The sequence below is a fragment of the Opisthocomus hoazin genome, chromosome 5, assembly GCF_030867145.1.
Source record: "Opisthocomus hoazin isolate bOpiHoa1 chromosome 5, bOpiHoa1.hap1, whole genome shotgun sequence".
NCBI lineage: Eukaryota > Metazoa > Chordata > Aves > Opisthocomiformes > Opisthocomidae > Opisthocomus > Opisthocomus hoazin.
In genome coordinates this window covers 64682609-64696785 of record NC_134418.1, presented here as the reverse complement: position 1 = coordinate 64696785, position 14177 = coordinate 64682609, and the positions used below count along the sequence as shown (strand labels likewise).

General features: G+C 40.3%; 1 protein-coding gene across 1 annotated transcript in view; it reads left to right on the top strand.

Annotated features, from left to right (window-relative positions):
- Positions 1-14177, top strand: part of TNKS (tankyrase) — a 146634-nt gene that overhangs the window by 53393 nt on the left and 79064 nt on the right. The window lies entirely within an intron of this gene.

The following is a 14177-nucleotide window of genomic DNA, read 5'->3' as shown; positions in this document are numbered from 1 at the left end:
ATTCAACCACTCTTTCTTCTTCAGGGTAAGAAGTTTCTTACTGAACTAAGTTACTGATCAGATTTCTAATCTTCATTTCCTAACTATTACTTCACCAACTTTACAATAAAAAGCTGAGTGCCATCATAGGGGCAGGATGTATGAAAGTTTATATTCCTTTCTTCAGTGTATCTTGAATAGATTAAGACAGTACCTTCATCTGTTTCCCAAGGGATGAATTGATTTTGCTGAGAATGCACAAAGACGATGAGAATTTCTTAGAGGAACTGCAAGATGTTGGAGCCTGCAAGAACACAGGAGACCTTGTGTCTGTCCCAACCCAAGGCTGTTCAGCCTGGAGAAGAGAAGGCTCCAGGGTGACCTTCTAGCAGCCTTCCAGTACCTGAAGGGGCCTACAGGAAGGATGGAGAGGGGCTTCTCACAAGGGTATGTAGTGATAGGACAAGGGGGGATGGCTGTAAACTATAAGAGGGCAGATTTGTATTAGATATTAGGAAGAAATTCTTCTCCACGAGGGTGGTGAAACACTGGAACAGGTTGCCCAGAGAAGCTGTGGCTGCCCCCTCCCTGGAAGTGCTCAAGGCCAGGTTGGATGGAGCTCTGAGCAACCTGGTCTAGTGGAAGGTGTCCCTGCTCATGGCAGAGGGGTTGGAACCAGATAATCTTTAAGGTCCCTTCCAACCCAAACCATTCTATGATTCTAAGTCAGATGCTGATTGTCAAGTTGTAGGATTTAAACTTTTGAGTTAAGATACAGCAGGAATAAGGGGTAGGGTGGGAAGCATGAACTCTGTTTTTAAGTAACCAGGCTTGGTAAATACTGTATTGACAAAGGCTATTGCAATGCCAAGGCTCCTGCTTTTGTCCCAGGTATTTCATTGCCAAATGCTGATTTCAGCATTTGGAAGCATCACTTTCGTTTCAGTCCTTGCTCCAGGAAGCGTGTTGAACTGTATCAAAATGGGCATGGAAAGGCATCTAAATGCTATCAGACTTCTTGCTCTGATATGCTGAGTGGGGGTATACTGTGGAGGAACTGGAGATAAAGGTTAAGTTTCTTACTGCTAGGAGACAGCTTTGAAACAGTCCCTCAGCGTGCTTTGCTGTTGGCCCTCTTGGGCATATTGTGAGAGCTGGCCTTGAGTAGACAATAGCATCCCTCCCCTCTGTATACTGGTGAAATTTAGTTTCTGCCTCCTCTCCTAATAAAGTGGCTGTTTCTGTATTTTCTGTTTCTATTACAGAGTGAGATTATATGAAATACTGAAGAGGTCTTTCTGTCCTTTGTTGCTGCTTTGCCTGAAAGTTTCAAATGACAGCTCTTCCTTTGTGTAGAGATGGTCGTTTTTCTCATGACAACATGTATGGAATTTATTTTCTGTACTTTTGCCCTAATTTATGTTCCTTCTCCCTTCATCTTCTTTCCATTTCCTTCTCTGTTACATGTGCTTTTTTTAAAGTTAGGTTTTTTTAGTATACTGTATTTGTATATTGTCAGACTTACCAAGAGTCAGGTTCATTTCCCTACTTTGGAAGTACAAAGCTTGAGAAGCCTTTACTGAATTTTCTGTCAACAAATTTAAATATTTTTTTTAAAAACTTGTTTTGTTTGTTTTGGGGTTTTGCGTGGGGTTTTTTGGGCTTTTTTGTTGTTGGTTTTTTGTGGTTTTTTTTTTTTTTTTATCCAGGATAACTCTAGTCTAGTCCGGTCCTGCGGACTGGGCACCTACTAGCAGCTGGAGTGCATTAGGTAGGGGTCTGGAGCGGATCCTGTTGTGAATTTTCTAAAAGACATCCAGGTGGTGCACTCCAGGACTGCTGCGGTGTATGCACAGAACTGCAGTAAGTCAGGATGGTGAAGATTACTTTGAAAGCCTTCTCCAGATCTAGAATAAAATTTTTATGTAAATACACCAGAGTTCAGAAGTACTGGAGGCACCTTTGTCAGCCCCTCTTGTTACAGCCCTCCAGTTAAACTCTTCCAGCTCATTGGGCTAGCCCAGACTTTTACAGTAGTTTTATGGATTGGCATTGCCTTTGGCAGAAGTAAGGAGAGGTGTTTCTATGCACGGCCAAAGGTAATTTCTTCTTACAGGATTAGCTTTTTTCAATTACATTCCCTTTCATTCTGTTAATGCCTGATTTATTGTCCCTAACCTAATTCTTTTGATCCTGCCATGCTATTTTTAATGCTATTCTGTGTTACTAAAGCAATCAAAGCTTTCTTAGAAATTGAGGAATGGCATCAGTATGAATTTGCTGGTATTTGTATATTGCATAAAGACAAGGTGTATGCTGCAGGTTGCAATACTGCTATTGCTCTTATTCCCTCAGTCTTTGCAGGTGTTTGCTAAGTACGTATGCAGGTGCTGTGAAACTTGCTGTTGTTTGAGAGGTGAAGATTTTGAGGAATGTCACCAGATCCTGAACATGTTGACCTTGTGATGTTGTCATTGCCAAATGAGTGTATGCTTGCACATACCACAGTTATCAGATCAATGTGGTTTAAAAGTCCTGCTTCTCAGGTGCAGTCTTGTGAGAGGACTGCCCTGAGCACTGTCTTACTATTGGTGAAGGCAGATAGAAGAACTTTACCTGTAACAATGCAACTTATCAGTGGCCAGTGTTTTGTGAGCACGGCCCAGCGTGTATGAGTGTTTGGAATGGATTTGGATGCAAAGTCACTATTTTTAATATTTTTATTGCTTGTATATATGATGATGGTATCCAGTGAGGTTTGCTATACACCAGAGAAATATTTGTACACCTAAATTCACCCAGAGGATTATTAATATCACTCTTGATACTAAAATAATTCCTATCTGTAACCCTTTTTTCTCTTGTCCTGGTCCAGCTCTGTGTCTGTTCCGTTTTGTTCTGTTTCTTTTTGCCTGCCTGTCATACTTCTCTCTAGAATGGCTTGTTTCTATGTTGCTGGGTACCTGTGCGCTTTGAGAAACTTCTGTCTGAAACAAGTCTTCCCCCCCCCCCCCCCCCCCCCGTTTTCTTCCTCCAGTGGTCTCCAGAGGGTTGATATGAACTTCTCCCTGTTTGGCAAACAAGGAGATGTTAGAAGGTTTGGAGTGAAACTGCCTGACAGAATCAAGTCTGTATCATGTGCAAGTTCAAAGAAGCGCTTGTCCTAGCTGGTGTGACTTGCAGGAAGAGTCCAGATTTTTCTAATTCAGTACTCACAGTTGCTTATTGTTCCTATAGGGCGCTGAGTGCTTTGGATAGGCTGATAACTATTATTATTATTGTGCTGCCCCACCATTATGCAAGGCATGTGTAAAGCATTTCAGGAAGGAAGGCTGGCTGTGATAATGGCACCAGGTAGAGCAATTGATTATGTGGCTGCCGAGGTGTCTTTTACTTAGGGTTTGTGCTGCTCAGTCAGCCTTGCAGAAAAGGCAAAATGACCAGAGATGAACAGCAGATTAATGAAGTAGTGCACAGGCTTGGTTTCTGCATTCTAAAAAACCTGACACAGTAATGCAAAAAGAGGTCTAGAGATACTCTAGGCAGGTAGTACTGTCTTCCCGGAGAGCAATGATAATCTGACATTTATTGAAATAAGTATATGTTTGCCGTGGAGCATGGCAGAACAGTGCAGGGCAGCAGGCCAGAATTGATTCCAGTGTAGGTTTGAGCTGAAGAGCAAGGGACTTTTTTGTTTTGTGGTAAAGAAACGTAATAGCTCTTCTTTGTAGCTGCAGTTCAACAAAGCACATTGGGTATGAGAATATCAAGGTCAGCAGGGCTGCTCACGTGCATGCTTAAAGTTAAGCATACTTTAGTGTGGTCTAACTGTACTGTTTTGGGGACTCACAATAGGCATTTTATAATCTACAGCTTCTCAGTAGTGGAAAAATATAAATAAAATTTGAAAAGTTCAGATGAGAGCTGAATTAAGCTTGAAAGACTAAAGATAAAGGATGTAAGTAAATACAGAGTGAAATGGTTTTTCATTCGTTTAAAGTCATCTTGTTACTACTTTGGTGGCCTAAAAGATCATCAAATCTGACCTTCAGGATTCTTTTGCACTGCCAGAGCAGAATAAGTGAGTCTTTGTACGTTTGAGAATCAGATCTGTGAAAACCAGGGAAACAGAGGAAAGTTCTTAAAATTGGAGCAGAGGAGGTTGAAGCCCATGGAACTTTTTGTATCATTGAGTCTAAGACCTGTGTTGTTACGGATGATCATGGCACATAATCTGCTTAATAAATTGATGGTGCTCTAGCATGCAAGTGTTAAGAGTACTGAGGGCAAAACATCTGCTGAGACGTTTTTCTGCTGTTCAAAAATCATTCCAGTGCTAGCTATGGACTTAGTAATTTCCAGCCTAAAGGTATTCATGGCCATTTTATAGTTATTAGTTCTAGTGCTGGCAATGACACTTCGTGTACAGAGATCTTCCAGTCCTCTGTCTCTCCACAGATTTAGAGGGAGGCTTAAATGTGGCAGTGAAGTAAACAGAGATAAGTGGCCTTGACTCAAAGTAGTGGGACATAAAAAATGCCTCACCTCGTGATCTGAGCTTGAACGTTCAGTAAAATTTGTAGAAGCATATTATAAGTGGTGCTTGGGTTTGTTTTTTTTTTTTTTGAAAGTATGTGCAACTAATAGCCACAGAGTTAATGGCATAATGCTATCGCAGCGAGTTGAGAAGTTAATGATGAAAGTCCAGTAAGGAAAAAGGTGGCTCTTCAGTATAAATACAGAAAAAGATGTGAGGAATAGTAGAGAATTCTGATACGTGACAGGCTTCCTGGCAGGCTGCACTGCTGGAAGAAAAGTGAATGTTATAGTAGTGACCCCTGGAACAGAATCCCCAAACCTTGTATTGACCTAGTTCAGTTCCTAACAATGGGGATGTTGATTGTTCTGAATTACTTGTCTCTCCTTTGTCATATCACGATTTTGTGGGGTTTGGTTGGGTTCTTAATGAGGTTTTTTTACCTTGCTGTTGTAATTTAGTCTGTAATTCAGTCTAATAGCAGCCTTGACACTGCTGTGGCTAGTGTAGTGATCAACCCTGCCAGACCACTGCATGAATTGAAGGTATTCCCACAGAATTGAAGGTGTTCAGAATAAATAATTCGAGCCACAGAGTAGGCTGCCCCGCTACTTTCAGCCTAGTATTTTTCCTTTCAAGGACAACCTGGTTTGTCTTCCCTTCGAGTTCTTTAACATTCCCACAATACCTGTACTAACCCCCATCTGAACTAATAATTCCTATCTGTCTGCCTGGACAAGGTATCTGGTATTTTCCTTTTAACCATCGATAATTGCATCAAAGATTTATTTGGGGTAGTTTACCTTTCTGGTGCTGTCCCATACTGGTGTCTGTCATCTTTCCTTGAGAATTGTTTTTGACATTTATTTGCTGTTGAGGTCAAACATGGATCTGAGGTTGCTTGACTCAATCTCCCTTTAAAAGGAGACACTGAACTAGCAATGCCACCCATCTTGGTAAACTTACGACAATTTCCTACCAGGATTTCAATAAAAATGATGCTCAGGTTCATGGATGGTGCACTGACAGAGACACATTCAACTCTCTTTTCCTTTTGTGATGTTGTGCAGTTTCCATTTCTACATGCTTACTGCTATTTTTCTTTTGTCTCCATGCTCTATAGTGCCATCCTGATTAAAAACTGAGGCAAAGCTGGTGTGAAGAAAACCAGTGCTGCCAAGTGGAGAAGGATGTTCTGTCTTCAGCTAATATTCAAGACAAGAATGAGTAAAACATTTAAAACACATTATTTCTTCATGAAGGAGCTTGTCATTTTTATCCATAAATTGCAGCCAGTTGTCCGCAGCAATGAAATGTCTGTAGTACTTCATAGATGAAGCATCTTTCAAGAGTGAGATTAAGATGGCAAAGTACCAGTCTAGAGTTGGTGAATGAGCCAAGGGAAGCTGAAAAACTGACTGGTGGTTGATGGCTTCCTGTTTGGCAGAAGAGCAAAGTGTTATATTCCAGAGAGAACAGCATGATTTTTCAGGTGTTGAGGAGAGACAAGCATGGAATTTTACTCTGCAAAGAGTACAAGCAATGATTTGAGGCTTTTTGGAGGGTGCAGGGAAGGGCACTGGTGATATAAATGTCTCCATACATAAGGACAGTTTAAAATTATTTACAAAACAAAAAAAGTACTCAAAAGATATCTCCAGGAGACTGTTATTCAAATACCATTCTTTTTTTGTTAGGTATCTGTTCTTTCAATAGAAGCTATATATGGTCCAGTACTGCACTGCACACTGCATTGAAATAAGAGGACTGACGCTACAGCAGTTTCAAGCATGTATTTTAAAATGTTGCTGTCAGAACATATTTTTAAATAGTTGTCTATTCAGTAGAGTGCAGATTTTTGAATGGCATGTTTCCTTTCTATAGTTCTATATTTTCCCTTGGTCACCGAAGAAATGAGCACTTTCCTGTCCCGAGGGCACTCCCTTGTGTTTTGAAATTAAACCATCTGTATTTTTTCTACTCTTTCAGTAGCACTTTCAGCACATAACTTCATTTGATTATTTATTGGCCATAGAGCATCATGGTCCACCTCCTGTGCTCTGCAAATTTGTTTTTGCTTGCCTTTTAAGAATACAGTGTTCTTGTCTGTTTGGATTTTATTTTGTGTAATGGCGAGGATATTTTGGCATAGATTCAGAATTCAGTTTCTTCTTTCAGTTTGGGCAGGAAAGTAGCTCTATCCTTACACAAGCAGCAGACTCGCGGAGTTGCAGCATTACTAGCAACTTCCATCTGACTGCCACCTTCAACAACATCATCACCTCTTGCTGTGCTTGTGTGTGATGTAAGCCAAGCCCGATGACATAAGTGGCTGACGAGGCTGCCAGCTGTTCTGGAGAATAAGCTTAGTATGACTGTAGGTAGAGAAGCTTGTTAGTATGACTGGTGTGAAGACAGCAGAAAAAACCCTGTGATGCATATTGCTACTTTGGAATACTTCTTGGATCCTCACATCTACCACTGTCAGCCCTGAAGCAGCTGTTTCCCATGACAAATGACTGATTCCGTGCAATCCCCCGAAGTTCTATACGCAGTCTACGTTTGCCTGTGGGAAGATAACGTGGGAGGAGGCAGAAGTAACAAAAACCAAGCATGGGATGGCATCAAATCCAGAGAAATTGGGCTATTCATTTCTGAAAAGGTTTTGGATGGATTAGTGCCGAGAGCTGGACTCGGTAAAATATACACTTTGCTTCAGGAGCTCTGTTCCTACCAGCAGTGGAGAAGGAAGGCAGAGCCTTGAGAACCTCCTCTGTGAATAGCTGAGAACTGACTGTATTTGAATCTGTTATTTTTTTAATTAATTCCAGCCTTTGCTAATATTTTTATAAAAGCCATTTCTTGATGGTTGTAATTACTCTTGCTACTTTATCATAGTAGTAGTAATAATAGTTACTACTCTAATATACTGCTTAGAGAATTAAGCACCATCACTCCTGTAGCTAAATATTACTTTCTTTTGCAGTCGGTGACATGCCCAAAGTTGTAAGCAGGTCGGTGTGTGTTCTGCTCCTCCCTGAATTCCTTCTGCAGTCTTCACTAGAATGGCAGGGTCTGTAGTACCCCGTCTCAGGAGTGAGGTAGGGTGTAGGCTGCATTGGCATCCTGATTTACATCTACTCCTGCAACAGCCCAGTCAAGAGCAGCCCCGCTTCAGTGTGGGGTCACTCTGAATTAACCTACTTTGTCAGGGGCTTCCTTCTGTGGCCAGGCTATTGCGGGAATGAATGCAGGGAGTCAAAATTTCAGCTATTCTTTGCCTGCAGGGTAAATCTCACTGTTAAAGGCAATTCTGGGCTGAAATTGAGCAGATAAACTGTTGCCGAGAGACTGCTACCAGTTAGCAGAACCATCCAATAACCTGGGTGTGTATTTTGCAGTTGTAGAGAAACTTAGTCTTTTCTTCTTGTTACACATTCTAAAAATACAGGGCAAAGCAGACCTGAGTGAAGAGACATTAATTTCTTAGTGATACACTATTTCATATGTAACTTTGCTGGTTACTCTCTTGTTGTCCATTGCCCTGGAAGCGAAGGATTTATTTTCTTTGACAGAAGACAAAAAAATAACCTTTTCTTTGAAGGGAGGTGTGCAGATTCTATTTAATTTTTACCAATCATAGCAAAAAGTCTTTTATGAACAGCTTCTCCAGTTTCCAGTGGATTAAAGGCAATTGGGTTTTGTTCTTATATGTAAAAGAAATTTTAAAAAATATATGCTCGTTGATAAAACTAGAGGGATGGAAAAAGCAAAGAAAGACATTATCAATATGCTACTGGTTGTTTTGTATAAAATCCTGTACTTGTCTATGAATGGAGAGAATAGCATTTCTGTATTTGCATTGCACCTCATGATGATCTTACTCACAAATCTAAAAGAGAGGTATTTTAAGTGATTCATTTTCAAATGACGTGGTATCCTTAGGGAACTAGATGAGAACTCACATCAGCGTTCTAGAAATTGTTGGTCTAGGTACCCAGTAAATCTTGCCTTTCATGGATCTTTTCTTCTCTTGAAATCGTGTTGAGCTATACAGGGAAACCTGTTCCTGATCGCTGGTGGGGAAAATGTAGTTCCATCTCAAGAATCTGCCCACTTTTGTCTGTCTGCACTACTGCAGGGTGGTAGGTGAGTGTTTTCCTTATTGACAGCTAGCAAGTCGGAGGGAAAATAATTCATGATTTAAGTGTGTTGTGGCTCTTGCCATTTGTGGCGGCACCTGCCTGTGTAGGCCATTCTCTGCTAAGGTTAGGAGCAGCATCTTGGAGAAGGTGAGAAAAGGGGCAAGGAAAAGAGGCATGTGACTGTTTGCTGAGACCCTGCTGATTAGCTGCTGGCCAGGAATCCCTCCCTAAAAGCTGCAAATACCATACTGTCGAGTATGGTTCAAGCTGCCAGAGGACACTGCTGATTCTTAGAGGGAAATTTTCTTGTGAAGCACCATCTGCATGTTCAACAATGATGAGTGGTTCCGTATCTAAGCATAGCCTTTTGTTTGGGCCAAAATGATAAATATAAAAGCTGTCTTGACAAAAACCAAAGGCAGACTGACATTTTACACTGTTTGATGACTCCTAGATAGCCTACAGCTAGCGGTCAAGACTGCTGGTGTGACTGTTGAGCAGAAAAAAGGAAACTGGAAACTTTCCATACTCCCTCCCTTTGAATATTTCCTTGCCTGTTCCTTTTCAGCCTTGTGTCCTTCATCCAAATCCAAAACCGTTTTGATTGTAGGAAAGGATATTATGCTAGAAATAAATGCTAGAACTGTTTTAATGGTACAGCGTGATCCAGCGAGAGCTGTCCTTTCTTTGGGAGCTCATTCTTCCTCCCTGCAGTTTTCATTGTCCAGCCTCTGAAGACAATTCTCTTATAACCTGTCTTTGCTCTGCTGAGGTATGCTCAGAGGATGGCAAAAAGGAGAGTCAGCCTCAGGGAGCAGGATCTCTCATCGATAGATCTCGCCATCTCCAGCATCAGTAACTGGGCTCTAACAGAAATGAATAAGCAGGAATCCTAAGCTGGTGGTGAGGAAGGTACAGTATTATTTCTCCTTGACAGTATGTGCTCTCTGGAAGGAGTGGTAATACTGAGTTAGCTCATGCTGAATTAATACACCTAGGACACATTAGAGAAAACCTGCATTAACTCTTGCGTGGTCCTCTTTCATTTTAGGTCAAACGGTGGTTTAAAATACCACTTTTTTGGAAGTTAAAAATGAAGCATACCTTGCAGTAATATTGAAATAAAGCCTCTGGCAGAAAAGGCTGGTTTAGAAGCTGCTGGTAATCCTATTACCTAATAAGAGGATCACTTAAATGTATTTAATTTGGGGATTTTTAAGATCATTAATGGTTGTGATGAATGAGGAATGTAGGAATACTTTTTGTCCAATTATATTTTGAATTACTTGAGGTAAGCAGAGTCTTTAAATCTAGTGAGAATTACTGGAAGTAACTGAGAACATAAAGCAGTATTTTCTCCTACTTCATGCAGAACGTAATTAAACTACTTCTCACTGCAGGTCTACACAGAAACCTGCAGAGCTGACATGCTGGGGTACATGCAGTTTATGTATTTACTTTCTTGCCCACATTAAAGAGGGAGCATCTGGTTTGGAAGGTGCTTTATTCATGGATGTACCTGTGACAGTGAGTACTGATACCTAGTTTTCCAGTGCAATAGAAATAAAGTGCACATGGTATATCAACAGTGTCAAGCTGGACATAACTGGTGACTGGTTTCCATAGAGTCATCTTGTGTGGGATCTCTCTTGAACAGGCAGCCCTGTATTGCATCAGATGAAACTTTTTGAGCATATATGAAAATTTGAAGAATGAATGCTCTCCTTTGGAGGTGAAATGTAATGGCAGCAGTCTGATGACCTATAAAGCTCTTGCCTTTAATTAATGAGCTAGTATCTGCTTCCTTCTATGAGCTTTCTTATTTCCTGTGGTGTTATTCTGTTTCCAGTCTTTGTAGTGAACCATGTTGTCATTTAGGGCAGTGAGTTATTTTTTTAAGAAATCACATGTAGCTATTACCTACCAGGCATTTAACTAACAAAGTATATAAAACAATGAGGTTGATATAAGGGACTGAAAATGTTTACAAGACTGCAGTTGTATGTGGTATTTCATTATTCTTTCATTGCTGGTAAATAATGTGACCCTTCACAGCTAGACCTTCTGTATTTTCGCATTAGGTATTATTATTGCTATGTTTCCATCTTATGACGTGTTATTCCAACAGAAATAGCGAAAAGTGCCTGAATGTAAATAACAAATTCATTTTCCCCCAGCAGGTGCTTTAATAGATATTTTTTTAGTGAGGACAAGAGTTTCAGATTTTGACCATTGTCTGTGAGTTCAGAGTTTCTTTCCTTCCTCTCACAAAACACCCCTAGTCACATGTAGGGTGCAGAGACCACACCACCACTCCGACCAGGCAAACCTAGGTTACTGTGACTGATCGCTGCTTGTGCAGTTGTGTATTCAGAAAAGGTGCTAAAGGTAATGTTTAAAAACGAGACAAAACAAAGGGAACTGTTGCTTATAAGTATATATTCCCTATATCATAAGATCTGATGAGAAGAATAAGGGAGGGGAAGGATGTATCTGAGTCACACAGCTGCTTTTAACTCTGGGGTACTACCACGAGTCTTTCATATCAATCCACATATCCTGTTCCCAGTCAAGCTGCTGTCTCCTCTATCCCCTGAATTGTGCCAGGCGTTTCCTTATTTTCCAGCTGTCTTTTAACTCTTAACTGGCAAATAAAAACCCACGGGGAGGGAAAGTTTGCCCGCAGCAGCGAGGCAAAATTATTTGAGTTATGTGACTTTAAGTGGAAAAGCGGTTGGGTTATTTTGTTATCTTCTTCTTGTTGTGAGGAAATGCATAGTTTTCAAAACATTTAAACTGAACTGTTGACAGATTAGTTTCCTGTTTGGCATGACAAAATTGTTCTTATAACAATAGCTATTACCTTTGTTTCAACATTCTTTTGGTAAGAATTTACTTGCTGTACTTTGCTGAAGTGTTGCATAAAAGTAAGTTGACTCTTTTTTTCTCTTTAATGATATCTCTGTTCTTGGTAATAAAGATAATGTTGCGGCTTTGTTTTCTTTAACTCCCAAAATACAGCTATGTGGTTTCATTGATGTGTGCTTGACAGGTTTGCCCTGTGTTTCCGCCAGCTACAACGGAGTTCCTTCCTTCTGCTCGCTACTCTGTGGCCCGGCAGGCATAGGAAGTGTTTTGTGCTTTTTGTCTAGGAGGTAGAGGAGTGATTTAACTGGATTTGAGTTCCTTCCAGGGTGTGTGCTGCAGGGCAAGCGTGGCAACACACAGGCATTTTTCCAAGGTGGCAGTCTCTGTTTTCTCAAGTTTGTGCAGTGAGTTTAGATACATGGGGCAGCTTTGGATGTACAGAGGAAGGATTGTACTGTTCAGTAAAAAAACTTTAAAGTCAGTAAAAAAAAAAAATTTGGTACACATTTTGTCTCATTCATTTCTTACCAAACGTTAAAGAAAACCACTTCTTTAAATCTGTACAAAGTGTTAGTACAAAATCAGTCATCTTTGCTGTATCTGAGAGCGTAGATATTTTGGTTAAAATAAATGCTTCAGTTTTGGATCCAGCTATAGCTTTTCAGACACAGTGTCCGCAGATTACTGGCATGTTTTATCTACAATGGGAAAATCGAAGAGATTGCAAAATTTAGTCTGCTCGTGTTCACTCCAGAGTTCTTTTCAAAAGATTACATGATGGAGCATAATTTTGGAGCTTGTTTTTATATAGTATGGCTTTCCTGAGGGTTATATCTATTTTTTTCTTGCTAGTTTTCTTTCGTGCTTTGTCTCAATTACAAATAGGCATTTCTGTGGTTTCTCTTTGGAGAATATTCTGGGGGATGAAATAATTTCCTTGTTTGAGGAGACTGTTTGGAAGGACAGGGGAGGGTACATGGCTTTTGAAAAAGATGCACTAATAGGAAAGCAGCTTCTTTCTTCTGCTCAGTTCTGGATATACTACTTGGCTATCTATCCATCTCTGCTGTACTCAATTCTTTGACAAGGAGAGTTGCTTAGTTTTTTGTCTTCTTTTTGAAAGATTTTCTAGAAGTCCTGGGCAGAAAAGTACATATGCAGACATATTACAGAAATGAGAAAGAAGTAGTTGCTGGAAAAATGGAATAGCACGATGTATCAGTTACTACAGCTATTAGTATAGAACATGGCTAGAGTAGTGGGAATCACAGTGGAGGTTTGTTTTTGCTGATAGCTGGAATTAATAAAAGAAATGAAGGGAAGAGGGAAAACCATGGGTGTGTTGCCTTTGCATTAGGCTTGAAGGGGTGGGTGGTGGAAATTAACAAATTTCCTTTTCCATATGTATTTCATAAGAGGTCTCACGAGTATTGAACTTTGGTAAGATGATGAGCCTCAGCCCCTTCAGTTTTTCCTTCTCACCGGTGTGTTTTGAATTGCAGAAGGTTTGGATATTCTTCCCAGTCCTTTGAAATTCTGCAAATATTTTTCCTCTTCTAATCTCAGAAGACGTGACAGATTAGAGTGGTTGTGTGTCTTCAAGAAAAGGACAGCATTTTGAGATAGCGCAGTTGTATTGAAAATTATAGAATGATAGAATCATTAAGGTTGGAAAAGACCTCTAAGATCATCAAGTCCAACCATCCACCCAACAACACCATGCCTACTAAACCATGTCCCAAAGTTCCACATCTATATGTTTTTTGAACACATCCAGGGATGGTGACTCCACCACTTCCCTGGGCAGCCTGTTCCACTGCCTGACCACTCCTTCAGTAAAGAAGTTTTTTCTAATATCCAATCTAAACCTTTCCTGGTGTAACTTGAGGCCATTTCCTCTCGTCCTATCGCTAGTTACCTGGGAGAAGAGACCAACACCCACCTCGCTACAGCCTCCTTTCAGGTAGTTGTAGGCAGTGATAAGGTCTCCCCTCAGCCTCCTCTTCTCCAGAAGAATATTATCATATTATAATTATCATAAACAATGTAATATCACTGGAATATGAATGTTTGTGGCCATTGAGCATATTCCATATAATCTTTATTTATATCACTGATGACCCTGTAGATAGATGCAACGTGGGCTGAGGAGAACTTCAGTAAGCAATTTCCTTGCATGCAGAATTTGATCCTAGCAGGGCATACTTCAGCTTGATAAGCTTAAAATCAACTTTGACTGTGTCTGAAATTTGAATCGAAACATGCTCTGGAAAATCCGATGGTATACTAGATCATCAATTAGTGAGACCAGTTTTAGAGCGCTAAGAGCTTCAGCTAGCCTTACCCAACCTTGCTGCTCTGACAGGAAAGTGTATCTTTTTAGTTCCAGAACTTCCAGTAACCAAGTCCATCACCTGAAAGTTATTTAAACAGAAGTCTTAAAAGCCTTGAGGCTTAGAAAGTTATTGTACTTTATGGATTCTTACAAGAGATGTGTGTAGCAACAGAGCTTTAAATCAGACAGAGAAAAAGACTATTTTAGAAAAATGACATGTAAAGTTTCTGAAGTAGGCATCCAAAATAATGCCCAGAAAATTTTAGAGAACTTTAAGTATGTGTGGGTAAGGGAAAGGAAGAGGAGAGGGAAA